At 42.1% G+C, this 14,995-nt stretch overlaps 1 long non-coding RNA gene across 1 annotated transcript; it reads right to left on the bottom strand.

Annotated features, from left to right (window-relative positions):
* Positions 1-11,302: 11,302 nt before the first annotated feature.
* LOC113964104 lies at positions 11,303-13,451 on the bottom strand. Its single transcript, XR_003533054.1, has 3 exons — positions 13,349-13,451; positions 13,134-13,247; positions 11,303-12,112 (listed from the first exon to the last, which is right to left on the bottom strand). It is a non-coding gene; the product is annotated as an uncharacterized LOC113964104 (long non-coding RNA).
* Positions 13,452-14,995: the final 1,544 nt, after the last annotated feature.

Below are 14,995 nucleotides of genomic sequence, written 5' to 3'. Positions count from 1 at the left end.
GACTCCTCATATGCAAGACTTCTGAGAAGTCTGCATTTCTGCTCCCAAATCATAGTTTAAAAGGACAACAGAGTGCAGATAGTTCCTGTAATTTATAAAATACAAATCATTAAAAGCAGCAACAGAAGCTGTAGAAGATCTCCTGAGGCTCTCTCTGACAACTTATCATACTTTTCGTATAGTTCTAGCCTCACAGTAGAGAATGATCGAATTCCCATTGATTTCATAAGGCAGTATTTCCATCTATAGAACAGAAGGGCCCATATTTTGTCAAGTTATATATAGAGATGTCATCATAACAACACTATAATTTAAATTTTACATAAATGTAATATAGCATCTCATTATTATTATGCACCTGGATTGGAGCAATCCAACATCATAGAAGCAAAGATTGGACCAGTCTTAGAAATGATTTCATCAGTTTCAGTAAAGTTTTAGAAAAGTGACGTGATAAACACAAAAACCTACCGGCTATAGGAGGTATTCATAGTTTTATATAGTGCATTTAATTTTATTTATATAGTTATATATAGAATATATACTATTTATAAGGAAAGGAGCTTTTTAGACCCGTTGGTGAATTCAGCAGTGCTTTAAGGAAGCATGCATGTCTATGCATTAAAGGGACCCTGAAGGGCAGTATAGCTGTGTTCAGGGCTGAAAACAGAAATGAAGAAAGTCTGAAACAAAAGGATCAGTTTTGTGCTGCTAAGATGTAAGTAGCTAAGAATGGGAAAAAACATATGGGCTAATTATGTGCATGTGAATGTTCAAAACAGAAACAATGAAGACTGATATGGGTAAAGCTGACTTCAAAGGAAGATAATGTAGACATGTGCAGAAGACATGTATCACCTGTGTAATAACCATTGCTTAATTCCTTCCCACACATACATATTTTCAAATTTTAACTCTATAATGAACAATTTTAGCTGACAACTTAATACTAACATTTCCTTCAGCATAAAAGCACTAGAAATGCCAGTTAGTGTAGTTACAAATAATCCTGGATTGACAACTCAAACTGTGAGAAAAAAATTCACAGAAGCTGCAGCAAAGAATTAAAACTGTTGCTATCAAATGTCTGCAATAAGGTCCCAAGAAACGATGTGATGATTACAAAACTTGCTATCATCCTATACTCACTGTCTCAGAACATCATGGAATAGAGAGCATTTCACCCTGGAAATAGAAATGAATTTTGGTCAGAAGACAGAAAAGACTGAAGTGACCAGTTGTAGGGCATGGCCAAAAGAGCATACTGACAAGCAATCTGTTTACATGCAACCAGTCCCTTAAATACCCTTACATCTCTATCTTCTTACACTCTTTTACCTCCCAAACACCTTGATCTCCCCCTTTTACTGTCTTTGTTTCATATTAAAAACATCTTATAAAATGTCTTGCAGAATACCAAGCTTTATCCCATAGCCAGTAACCCTCCTTGGTCTGTAAGTTGATCCAGTTGATTGATCTTGATGGCTTTCACCACACAGAAAATGAAGCTGATCGTCCTTCTGTGACTGCCCTGGAAGAAGCCAGATCAGAATGTTCCAGTTTCTCTACTTCAGTTATAAGGGTTTCCTGATGATCACTGTCCCTCTGTGCACCTCTGTCTCTGTGAATAGGAACTTCTTGTTTCATAATCTAACAGTTTCATTCTGGATTCTGGGAAAAAAAAGGTTTTAAAATTAAAAAGATTTTCTATTTTTACTTTTACATCACATGATTCAAAACCTGTGAACTGATTGGGTTTTGCCAGTGATAAATGGTATTTTTTATGTTGCTGGGATTATCAAGGTAAGTAGAGTTACCCACACCAAACTGGTTTCTGCAAAAAATTAGCTGATTCTATTAACCACCTGACATGCATAAAGAACAATAGCATCATTACAAACCGGAAATTATAATTTAGTCAATTGACCTCTTCAGATAAGAGTTTCAGTAACACTATTTATCACATCAGTCCAACAAACTCCCACTTCCTTTGAAATGTTTAAAAGCTGGATCAAACTGATAGGTAATGTACAACCCTAAATTTAATCAACCAAACACTGCCTAAATTTTTTGAGTTTTGAAGCTATTCAGGCATTCTGAATCATAGAAAAGACCCTTAAGATCATTGAGTCCCACTGTTAGTCTAACAATTCCAAGTCCATCACTAAAACACTTCCCTAATTATCACACCTACACTTTTTTAAATACCACCACGGATGGTGACTCAGCCACTTCCCTTGGCAGCTTGTTCCAGTGCTTGGCAACCCTTTCAGTGAAAAAATTTTTCCTACTATCCAATCTAAACCTCCCTGGGGCAACTTGAGGCTGTTTCCTGTTGTCCTATCACTGAGGAATGAGACCAGAATGCTGAGCTAAGAGATGTATGAGATATGGATATGTTGGGGAGCATCAAGTGTAGGATGACTGTAAAGTCTCTCACATTAACATGGGTAGGTCTGCTGTAAAAACATATTACACAGGACAAATAGAACACCCAAAAGTGACAATGAAAGAAGATCTGTGTTAGATTCATCATACAAGTGGTTCCTGAACTTTATCAAACAGGAAGCCTTGCTTTCTTTCCCTTTCTGAAGTGACATCTGTGAAAATTAATCAAATCTTTTTCTAACTACTTTACTTGCCTTCCAAAGCCTGCAAAACAAAACTCTGAAAATGAATTGTCCTAAATAAAGGTTTCTTCTAAAGCAAGAAAGACCTCTTAAGAAAGATATATATAAAGTGTTTAAATTTTCTGTGGTGAATAAACCTTTTGTGAATTTAGAAGAACTTGAGCTAGTGGAGACTGCAAAGACTTTGAAAAATAGCTACGCACTTTACACATCATAAACTACCAGATCCATATACTGAAATGCTGAGTGCTGGTCTAGAGTCAGAATCTCTGATCCTATTGCCCTTGCTATTGGCAGTCAAGGGTTCAGGTGTTACTGACCATAGGGAAGATGTTATAATTGTAACAAAGACCTAAATAAACTAGTTGTTCTGGAGTATCGTAAAATAGATTTTTTGGCTGCATTAGCACATGAATGGTCTAATAATAGATGTAAGTGTGCTGAAGAAACAGCTGAAGTAAAAAAACTTTTATTATACAAAAGTAAGCAAAATATTGAGAATATATATAACAATTACCACATGGATACAAAAACTGGCCTAATTTGGAGAGAAGGCAATCCATTCTTTCTGTCCTGCAAGTGCTTTTACTGTACTTAATCTAATTTCTACATTGCATAATTCCTTCTTGTTTTGAAACAAATATACATTTGTAAGAAACTCTAATTCTTATATAAATCTTTAGGAGACAACCTTGCGTTGTGAATGTTTCATTTCTTTCCCAGGCTTGCACTGTAAAAAATGTAGACATTTTTTCAAATGGCAATTTTGAAATTACCTGAAAGTGGTTTTGTTCATGGTTTTGCATAATGTTAGAACTGTGCTTAGTTCTAACATGAAATAGATGGGAGTACAGAAGTAGTTTAACCTATGGTATATCTTCCCATGCAAACACTGCCACTGTGCAACTAATTTCATATGGTGGAAAAGCAAGAGCTGGCTGTCTTCCCCTTTTTTTATCCTCCCCCATGTCTTGAAACATGTAGCTAATTTCTTCAAGAATTTCCAGATCAGATGGTGATTCCCACATGAAAAGGAATCTGAATGAATTTTTCTTGCTATGTAGGTCTGATACTGTCGGCGAGGAAAGCTCTGAACACTTAATGTAAGGATCCAAAACTTCGTTTATTGAAGATAGAAAGCAACTTAATATACACTGCATAATAGGCTCATACATATTACAGAGATTAGGCTCCTAATTGGCACTTGACTAATAGGTGATATCATCTCAACTGCCTTCCATTGTTTACACAGGTGGCTCGTTAAGTGCTTTTGTTTTTCAAATTCCAAGCTCCTGTTTTTCAGCCCAAGTTAGAATACACAAGGTCATTGCTGCTTTCTCATGGCCCTGCTATCTCAGACTTTCTCATGGGCCTAGACAGGCTGCGTTTTGCACTTTAGTAGCTTATCCATAACCTTAGCTATATTCATATGGCCTCGTGTTTCTAATCAATCCTCAATATTTCCCCCGTTTTTATTTTTTGGGACAGCAACGCCTTCTTTGTCGTAGTTTTCACACGTCTAGCAATACAAGAAAAGGCAACATGAGCTATCACTAAGATTACAATAACTGTCAATAGCCATCGTAGGCCTTCCTTAATATAACTTAGAGCCCATTCAGATATAGAACCAAAGATAGATTGAAGCCACGAGTCTATAGGACTAGTTGTTATTGTCACTTTCATTGTGTGGTCTGTTCATCAAAATGTGTTTGTGAATTTGTGTCCGTATGTTTATACACATACATGCATGCACTTTCACTCATTTACTTTCACGCGGTGGCCACCATCACTCAAACACATCTCACACAAGCATACTCCTGAGTTTCATGTCACTGCGTTCTTCAGAAATTATAATGATCCTTTAGTACCTTATAACGCTATAGTTTTTTAACCAGATAAAGTTAATCAGACAGATAAGTTTTCTTCTACCAATGCTTAGTGAGTAATCAATGGTGTGAGGAACCTCAACATTGGCAATCATACTCATAAAAAGGGAAACTTATTACATAGCCATTCAATGAAATAGACAGAAATCTTAACATCTTTGCTAGAATACAAAACAGTAAATCAAGTCTGGGCACGTAAGTCTTGCAGTTTTTTTTGTGTACAGTTATTCAGCCAGTTCAGATGCTGTTCCAGTGTCTCCTTCGTCAGCAGGTGCAGGGGAATCAGGTGTTGAAGAGGCTGGAGGTGGTGGTCCAAGGTCAGGTGAGGCTGCAGGCACCGCAGATGTTTTTCCTCCTCGTCCTCCAGGGCTCTCAATCGCTGGCTTGACCCAACGACTGGGAACCCACAGGGTACCTGTAGAAGTAGACACACAGAAGTAGCCTCGGCCTATAAAGATGACTTCTGCCGGACCTTCCCACATCCCAGTTTTAGGATTCCGATAGTGAACTCTCATGGGTGGTCCTTTTGACACCTGCTCCTTCTGATTATGTTTGACAACAGGAGGCACTGAATCATCTCCGAAAATACACAAATGGTTAAGGACAAAAAGAGTTTTGCTAACTCTCTCTCGGGCATCCCTGATGTCATTGTATTTTTCGAGGTAGCTTTTAATTGTTCCATTCATCCGCTCCACTATAGCTTGTCCAGTAGGCGAATGAGCTATGCCCGTAACATGTTTTATGTCCCGCTGCTGCAAGAACTGTCCCAGAATCCTGCTAGCATAGGCAGGTCCATTGTCTGTTTTTAACGTCTTAGGGACTCCCATGACAGCAAAACAATTTGTTAGATGGCGCTTCACATCTTGGACTTTTTCTCCTGGTTGCAGCGTATACAAAGTGACTGTAGGTGTCTATGGACACATGCATGTATTTCAATCGACCAAAAGCAGGAACATGTGTGACATCCATTTGCCACAGTTCATTAGCTTTTAGTCCTTTGGGATTAACTCCCACTCCAAGGCCTACTCCTTTATTTTGCTGACTGCATATAGGGCATGCTTTCACTATTGCTCTGGCATCCTCGATTGACAGTCCATATGAGTGACTGAGGCCTTTTGCATTTTGATGATATACAGCATGAGCCTCACGTGCTCTAAGGAAAGGAGAGATAGGAGCTTCTGTTACTGTTGATACTAGACGATCTGCTCTAGCATTTCCTTCTCCCAGCCCTATGTTCCATTGATGGCTTCTGATATGCAACACAGCATATTTGGCTGACCGGCAAGCAATTGCTTTGTGAAGCTGCTGTAATAGTTGCATGAGTCTGGCATTCTTAACTTCTCTAATGCTAGCATCCTCAATTCGATTAGCCACTCCTGCAACATACATCGAGTCTGTCACCACATTAAGTGCTTGATCTAGCCAGTGAGACAATGCCCACACAACAGCTGCAAGCTCTAATGTTTGTAAAGAGTCCTTTAACTGCGCATCCAGGAAGTGTTGATGCCATCACCCTTCGTGCCTCCAGGTGGCTACGGCACGCTGCGATCTCTTTCCAGCGTCGGTGAATACGGTGATTGCATTCTGGAGCGGTGTTGTAGATCGCTTTGGAACTTGCAGCCACGCCTGATTAGTCATCCAGGCTAGCGTCGGTGACTGCAAAGGACGGATGTTAATGATGGCATCTGACACGAGTAGCGCTCCTTGCAGCTCAGGAGAATGGACTAAATACCAGTCCAAGTCCTCCTGTTTTATCGGCACTTGAATCTCATGTGGTTCTGACCCGGTCGCTTGCACAATCCGGTTTCTGCCTTTTCTGATGAGGTCTGCTAAAGTCCGAATCCTTTCTTGGACTGTTCTGCGTGGTTGCAATGATGTTGTCAGCCATTCTAACACGATCTGTTGCCCCTCAGTCGATGTTGCAAGCTGCTTTTGATTGTCCCCCGTTTTTAGTTTTTGCTGCGTGAGGGCTCCCATAAAATGCTTTTCTCCTGCCAAGATAGTAAGGTCGACAGGTACACCCTCTATCCGTCGGTGTGTGACACGATCAGCAATACTGGCTGCAATCTGATGCAAGATGTTTCGCTGTTCCGGGGTGACAGTCACTGCTGCTGAAGGATCTGTACCTTTTAATAGCGGTCTGAGGGGTTCTAGCCACTCATTAGGTATTCCCACTACTGGAGGCAACCACTGTAAATCCCCTAAGAGTCTCTGAGCATCGTGCAAGGTGGCAATCTCTATATTGATAGACAATTTCTGAGGTCGAATGACAGAGTCTGTGATTTGCCAGCCTAAATAATGCCAGGGACTGTATTCTTGAATTTTCTCAGTGGCTATGACTAAGCCTTGCTGTTGCAACTGACTAACCAACTGCTGTTTCTGATTTTTTGTAAAGTTAGTCGGCTGGGCAAACAATAAATCGTCTACGTAGTGGTAAATTACTGTCGAGGGCCATGATTTTCTGATTGGCTGTAATGCAGCATCCACATAGAGCTGACAAAGCGTCGGAGAATTCTTCATTCCCTGGGGCAACACTGTCCACTCATAACGTTGCGCTGGTCCTTCTTTGTTTATAGCAGGAACAGTGAATGCGAAACGCTGACGATCCTGCTCATGTAATGCAATAGTGAAGAAGCAGTCTTTAAGATTGATTATTAACAGGAACCAATTTTGTGGGATCATAGCTGGATTTGGCAGTCCTGGTTGTAATGCCCCCATCGTATGCATCTGGGCATTTACTGCACGTAAATCATGCAGAAGCCTGTATTTCCCAGATTTCTTCTTAATTACAAAAATAGGAGTATTCCACGGGCTTGTTGACAAACGTAAATGTCCTTGTTGTAATTGCTCTGACACCAATGCATGTGCCTGTAGAAGACTTTCCCTTTTTAAGGGCCATTGCTCTACCCACACCGGCGTTTCTGTCTTCCATTGGAGTGGGATCGGGAAAGTCCAGGCAATGGCCGTCACGCTAAAGGGGATCTTGGTTCGTTGGTCAGAACCATCCCCATCTGTGCAAGAATGTCTCTCCCTATTAATGCTTGTACTCCATCGGGCAGGGGGAGAATAGACGCGCTACAGTTCACAGTCATTCCATCTAACACGATAGTTATCGGAGGGGACCTTTTTGCCAGAGTCAGTCCACCCACTCCTGCAACTGTTGCTCCTGCGTTCTCTAAAGGCCACGATGTGGGCCACCTGCGAGCTGCAACAATACTGATGTCAGCTCCCGTATCCAGAAGAGCAATTAAATGTGCAGTTTGCGAGTTCCACTGCAGCTGGATGGCTTTTCGTGGTCGTCTGGCCAGGTCTATTGTCAGCAGAGCCGATGCACCAGTAGATCCAAAGCCCTGATCTCCACGTTCGGGCTTGTCCGATAGTCCAGATGTGATTTGAGGTAGTGGTATTAGTTGTGCAATACGGGATTTAGCTGAGATATGCAAAGGTGGAAATAGTGTGTTTACCATAATTAATATTTCTCCAGTGTAATCGGCATCAATCAGTCCTACTAAAACAGTTAATCCAGCCATTGTGGCCGAGGACCGACCGATTAGCAAAGCCCCCACCGGTTTGCCATCAATTAACACTGGTCCGTACACTACTGTCGGTAGCTTTTGAGGACGCTGATCTATGAGGGTGCAGTCTATTGTGGTCGCCAGGTCCAAGCCGAGACTCCCTCTGGTTGCGGGTCGCAGTGCGAAGTCTGAGCCGGGAAGCTGTGAGTGGTTGGAGCCGTCACTTGTGTCTTGGCACGGGACCCCTTCGCGCTGGCTCTCCCGTTTCCCGATCCACGCCAGCACATAGCAGGAACATGCGTATTTTGCTGACAGCGAGGACACCACACCGGACCGGCCTGGCACTCTCTTCGCATGTGTCCGTACGCTCCACACCGAAAGCATCGTCTTTGTGCTGTTCTGTTTCGTTGCGTGGCTCCGGTCGGAGCTTGTAAGGGCGCAAGCGCGGCTAAAACCTGAGAGCTAGTAGCCTTCGCCTGCTCTTTTAAGCCTTCACCCAGCTCCCTAACTGCGTTCACTAACATGGCATTAGGCCCCTGGGGTACGTGCGCCATTCGTTCTAATAGCTCCTCAATTGACCAATTACCCGGGAGTGTGACAATGACACTGCGAGCTGTGGAATTACAGTTCTGCAGCGCACACTGTTTTAGCAGCGCTCCGTACATATATTCAGCAACCCCTGCTGACTGAATGGCATTAGCAACTCTGTCTACGAATGATCCAAAAGGCTCTTCTCTTCCCTGCTTGATCCCCATATATGACGGAATTCCTCCCGGAGCTTTGATCTGATCTAGAGCGAGACGGGCTAGGCGCATAGACTCCCTGACCTTATCGGGCCCTATTAACGTTTGTGCCTCCAACCTGGTGTACGGTCCCAAACCCATCAATTCGTCCAGCGTAACCCCGTTCAAAGGGTCAGCTGCCGGTCTCTGAATCGCTACGGACTCCTGGCAAAGTGCTTGCCAGTGTGCATTATGAAGCATTTGCTGGTGCTGTGAAAGAACCAACTTCATAATACTCTTAATATCTGCTGGCAAAAGCAAGTTGCTACCCCAAATATAATTCAACATTTGTCGGGCAGGCTCGCCCTGGATTCCACTGTCACTAACGGTAGCACGCAATTGCGACAACAGTTTCCAATCGAGGGCAGTGATAGTCGCTACCCAACCACCCTCCTGTGCCGGATTATAAACTACCGGGAAGGCATTAGTTAAAGCCTCTGCCGCTTCTTTGTCTCCCGCTTGCAAAGCGTCTGCGGCAATGCCTTGCCAGAGCTTTCGTTGCTCTACCGCGACATTACTTGATGTATCGGGTGAGGGGGGTGACGCAGCCCCGGTAGACGAGATCTGCTGGGACTCAGGGGACGGGCTAGGGAATTCTAGGGAAGGGGCAGTGGGAGTAATAAAAGCCTGCCTTTGGGATTCAGGCGGGATATGTATAACATTAGTCGAGGGAGGCAGCGGGCACGGAGACTCAGCGAAAGGATTGCCGATGTCTCCCAAACGCTGCGCAGCGGCTCGAGCAGCCTGCTGCTCGGCTTTATGTTGTTGCAAAGCATTAGAAACAGCCTGCCACTGCTTGCCCAACCTTTTAGCCACTTTATCGTCATTCAATAAATCCTCCCACAACTTATCCCCGTACCGTTTCCATTCATCTTCATCAAAGACCGTATTGGGGTCCGCAAAACACCCTTTCGCAAACCCCACCTTAAGCAATTCCGGTAAATCCTTTTTTAAATCTAACCCTTTAACTCCCCGCTTTCCCAGAAAGCATTGGAGTAATGAAAGTGCCGCCTGTCTCTCCATTACCTAAACCACGCGTTACCACGCTGTGCAGCCTTTCCACGAGACTTTGCGGCTTTGTCGGCGGGTCCCCTTCTTCAGGAGTTTCCCGGGCGCTGGGTCCAACAATTTCGTTGCCGGAAGCGCGGAACTTAATCCCTTCGCCGTCCAAAATCCCCGAATGGGAGGCTTTCGGCAGCGGCAGGTTTGAGCTCTTTTCGCAACGTGGGACGCGGAACTAAACTCTTTCACCGTCCAAAATCCCCGAAAAAGAGGCTTTCGGTGGCGGCAGGTTTGAGCTCTTTTTCGTCCAACCCTTTCGCCTACTTGCGCTGCACGACAAGACCGACCGAAGTTACTCGTCCGACCGCGGCCACGAGAACCCGACTTGGTTCTTTCGGAATCCGACTTGATTCCAGCCCAGAAGTCCAACTTGACTTCTAGGGACCCCCCTTGGTCCCTGCACACGGGCGCCAAATTTGTCGGCGAGGAAAGCTCTGAACACTTAATGTAAGGATCCAAAACTTCGTTTATTGAAGATAGAAAGCAACTTAATATACACTGCATAATAGGCTCATACATATTACAGAGATTAGGCTCCTAATTGGCACTTGACTAATAGGTGATATCATCTCAACTGCCTTCCATTGTTTACACAGGTGGCTCGTTAAGTGCTTTTGTTTTTCAAATTCCAAGCTCCTGTTTTTCAGCCCAAGTTAGAATACACAAGGTCATTGCTGCTTTCTCATGGCCCTGCTATCTCAGACTTTCTCATGGGCCTAGACAGGCTGCGTTTTGCACTTTAGTAGCTTATCCATAACCTTAGCTATATTCATATGGCCTCGTGTTTCTAATCAATCCTCAATATGATACACTCTGGATAGGCCTAGAAGAAAAAAAATCTATTATGGAGGGCCTTTTGCTATTCACCTATACATTAGGTGAATATGTGAAGAGGCAAGCAAACCAAAGTGACTACATTTTTGGGAGTAACTAATTTTAAGAGTGCTAACCAATAGATCCTTTTCACTAGTTTTTACTAGGGTTCCTAGTACCTGTAGCTGTTAGCAGTAATACCAGTTTGCAGGAACAGAATACTGAGTTTGAATAGCCAATGGCCAACAGATCAGGTTACAACAGTTTGTAGTAACCTTTGTACAACAGGGTCAGAAAAGGAGAAAAAAAGAAAAAGACCGGGACTGAACAACCAGAATTACTTGGTGCAGAATTATCAACTTAAATATCTGTCATGAGAGAATACAGACTCTCATCTACATTTTTGTCATACCTAATGAGGAAATAGTAGCAGACTCCAACTATTCACTGACCTGTCTCAACTACAAGTCCACTTCATATTACATTCATGTTCAAACATCCTTGAATAAGTAAATAGGTAGCAGTTACACATAAAGAAACTACAGACATCTAGATAATGTGAAGAATTGAATACCTAGGCTTTTCTGCAAATAACAGATCTAGTTCCAATCTTGATTAACAATGTATTTCCTTTTATTTTAATGGACCTTTTACTTCACAACGACCTGTAAAATAGGCTCACTTTTAATCATGACAAATATGTATTGGACAATCTGGAGGGCTATGCAGCCAGATCCCTCAAAAAGGGAATGTTGCACAAGCACAGAGTATAGCATACGACAGGTGTTAGCAATCCATGGACAGCAGTTTCAGATAAACGCTTTGAGAGTAGCTTTATGAGTTTATGTTTCAGTTTGCCTTGCGAACACTTAGAATTTTACTACAGAAGATTACATGGAAAAAGGTGATCAGATCATATCGCTAGATTAGATTAGATTAGATTAGATTAGATTAGATTAGATTAGAAGAGTTACTGGACCAGGCGTTCACGATGCAGACGAGCTGTTTAAAGTTGTCAATCTTGGAGGCAGCCTGGGCAGTAGCCCGTCGCTCGGCCGCTGGACCGGAGAGGCGGGATTACCGCCCGGACAGGGCATGCCGACAGGCTGGGCTGTGCTCTGCAGGGCAGGGCAGGTCAGGGATGTTCTGGAGCCTGAGCCCCGCCGGGATGCTCCGCGCCCCGCGCTTCTCGCTTGGGGGCCTCTCAGCCCGCGGGCGGAGACGCTTCTCCGGTGCCCTGGGTGTGGGCGGCATCCTTGGGTCCGGTCTCTGGTCACTTAGAGCCACCCCCCGCTTGGGCACCGCTGCTCTCCGACCTCGCACCGCCCGGCATGGTAAGTCCCGCTGCGTGCTGGGGGGGTTCCTGACCCAGAGCTCCGCTCGGTCTCTCTCCTCCTGCCCGCCCGTCTGCACCTCTCTGGTTTCTGCGAGAAAGGCGCAGAAAGGGTTGGAACGAACAAGTTTTAGGAAAGAGTTTTGTTCTAGCTGGCATGATTTCAGACCTACAAAGCTCTGTCAGAAAAAGGGATGGCAGGGCTCAAACTGCTCCCGTGTTCCAGTTTAGCAGTTTCCCTAGACAGTGTTCTCCAGGGGCTTTCCAAATATCACCAGCTGGTTTAAGCTGGACTCCTCATTGTCCTGTTAATTATGACAGTTGTGTTCATACTGAATTGTTAGGCTTTCTCCACTATTTCTTTCACTAGCATGAGTATAACCCCACTGATAGCTACAGTTTCACGTGAAATATTTAGGAAGCTGTTTGCACTATGGTATGAAGGCCTTTTATTTAGGAGGGAAAAAGGCATACCTTCCCCCCATGCTCCAAGTGCTTGATGTAGAAATGGACTCAGATTATAATACTCAAATACAGCCACATACTATGATTATGATACCACATACACGCACAAACAATGTGACCTCCAATCTTTATGCTGCTATGACTAGAAAACAAAGTTCTCTTCACAAGCCCCTGAAAGGTATACTTTGGGGAATTAGCATCCTGTGTTAGCATCTGCAAAAACCACTGTTCACCAACTGTTAATTAATACCATTTACTTCTAGTCCTCTTAGAATGATAGAATCACTTAGAATGGAGAAGATCACGAGTCCAACCATAAACCTAACACTGCCAACTCCTCCACTAAAACATGTCCTGAATCACCATACCAATGGGTCTTTGAAATACCTCCAGGGATAGCAACTCAGCCACTTATTTCCCTGGGCAGCTTGTTACAGTGCTTGACAAACAGTGAAGAAATTTTTCCTAAGATCTGATCTAAACCTCTCCTTGGTGCAACTTGAGGCTGTTTCCTCTCACATGCTGTCATTTGTTCTTTGGAAAAAGAGGCCTACACCCACCTTGCTACAGCCTTCTTTCAGGCAGTTATCAGGAGTGATAAGATCTTCCCTGAGCCTCCTTTACTCCAGACTGAACAGCTCCCTTACCTGCTCCTCACCAGAGTTGTTCTCAGGACCTTTAACCAGCTTCATTGCTCTTCTTTGGACACTCTTCTTCAGATTTAACATAGAGATTCAAGGCTATTAGTTCTCACCTTTAAACTGTGAAAACCAAAAAATCAGAGCATGCCATATCTTGATTTTTCTATATTCCATAACTTGGCTATCTGCATTTTAATCTCTTTTCCCCTTTGGCAGATTACCCAGTCTTTCCATCTCATGCCCACAGGTTTGAGTAGATCAGAGCTACCTCTTTTGCAGCTGCAGACTACACACCTTCAACCAGTATAGATAGATAATATATTTTTAAGCAGCAGATCAGCATGTTAATAATTTACTAAGCTGTCAGTTTTGACACACAAGGCTTTTCTGCACTGCAAGACTTCCTTCTCTGCCTGAAGCTTTTGCATTCCACGGCTCATTCTAGACTCTCCTTGTCTTGCTGAGACTTGATAGCAATGAAGTTTATTGATCATGGTGCTTCATTCTGTATTCTGAAGTGATGCAATCATGAGATAATCACTTTCCCCCTCCTCCATTGCACTTTCTCATTTGGACTTTTCAATTTTTATAACCTCTTTCCGGGTAATAAGGGATCCTATGTACATGACTGCTTTCATTCAAATTACCCAGATTTTACAAACCTTTTATTTTTAGTGTCTTCTAATTACTTGGAAAATGTTTACTTTTAAAAATAATCTAAAGTTTGAACTGTTAAATTGCAGCTGAGCTATACCAAAGATATAGTATATATAGATTAACTCAAAGAACTAATCAAGACCTGCCAGAATTTATAGGTTTTTTTTCAAAACTAGCTAACACTACTTTCTGCATAGTTTATTGTACCACTGCATAAAAAACCCTATTCTAGAAAGCCAAGAGAATTCTTATAGAAGTTGGAAAACTGATGAATTATGAGCAGAATCTGTCTTCCCTCAGGTTCTAAAACACAGTCCTAGCCAACCTAAAAGAAAAGAAGACACAAACAAACTCTTCTTCTTTCTATTCTGAAATTTCCTATCACTGACCACAATATCTTTGTTTTGTGGAGTATCTCTAACAGTTACATTCAAGGACAGTAAAAATTAAAGGGGAATTATTAATTTTACTTTGTGTACAGTCTACCCATTTCATTTCAAGGACGTTAATTATATGGAATTTAGAAGGCTTTAGATACTAGTATACACTGAGTGTTCTTAATTACTTCCTTCTTAAAATTAGCACAAGAAAAACAGAATCATGCACAATTGTCACATTTGTTGTTTTGCTTTCACAGTAAACCTAGGAGATTTAGATTGCACCAACATTGCTATTATTATAAGAAACTTAACAACAACAAAACTATTGTGATGGAGCTACTCGTTATTGTCTTTAGCAATGTCTATTACTAAAGAAATGTTACATTTATAAAATGAAATGTCCTTCTTCCTGAGTGTGCTGCTTTGGTGTGCCCATTATGTCCAGTGACTAACAAACAAATGCATTATGATCTGAAAAACCTATATCTACCCTCCCCTTTCTCTATCACTTTGCCTTTAACCTTCCCCAGATGGATGGAGATCTTTTAGCTCCTGGCCAGGCAGCGGAACAGCTATTGTATTGTTATTGCTACCTCTCTCCTTTTTTTTTTTTTTTTTTTTTTTTTTTTTTTTTTTTTTTTTTTTTTTTTTTTTTTTTTTTTTTTTTTTTTTTTTTTTTTTTTTTTTTTTTTTTTTTTTTTTTTTTTTTTTTTTTTTTTTTTTTTTTTTTTTTTTTTTTTTTTTTTTTTTTTTTTTTTTTTTTTTTTTTTTTTTTTTTTTTTTTTTTTTTTTTTTTTTTTTTTTTTTTTTTTTTTTTTTTTTTTTTTTTTT

Source organism: Neopelma chrysocephalum, unplaced genomic scaffold (genome assembly GCF_003984885.1).
Source record: "Neopelma chrysocephalum unplaced genomic scaffold, ASM398488v2 Primary Assembly neopelma1_26, whole genome shotgun sequence".
Taxonomy (NCBI): Eukaryota; Metazoa; Chordata; class Aves; order Passeriformes; family Pipridae; genus Neopelma; species Neopelma chrysocephalum.
The sequence above is the reverse complement of the archived record's forward strand: the minus strand, read 5'-3'. Positions and strand labels throughout refer to the sequence as shown.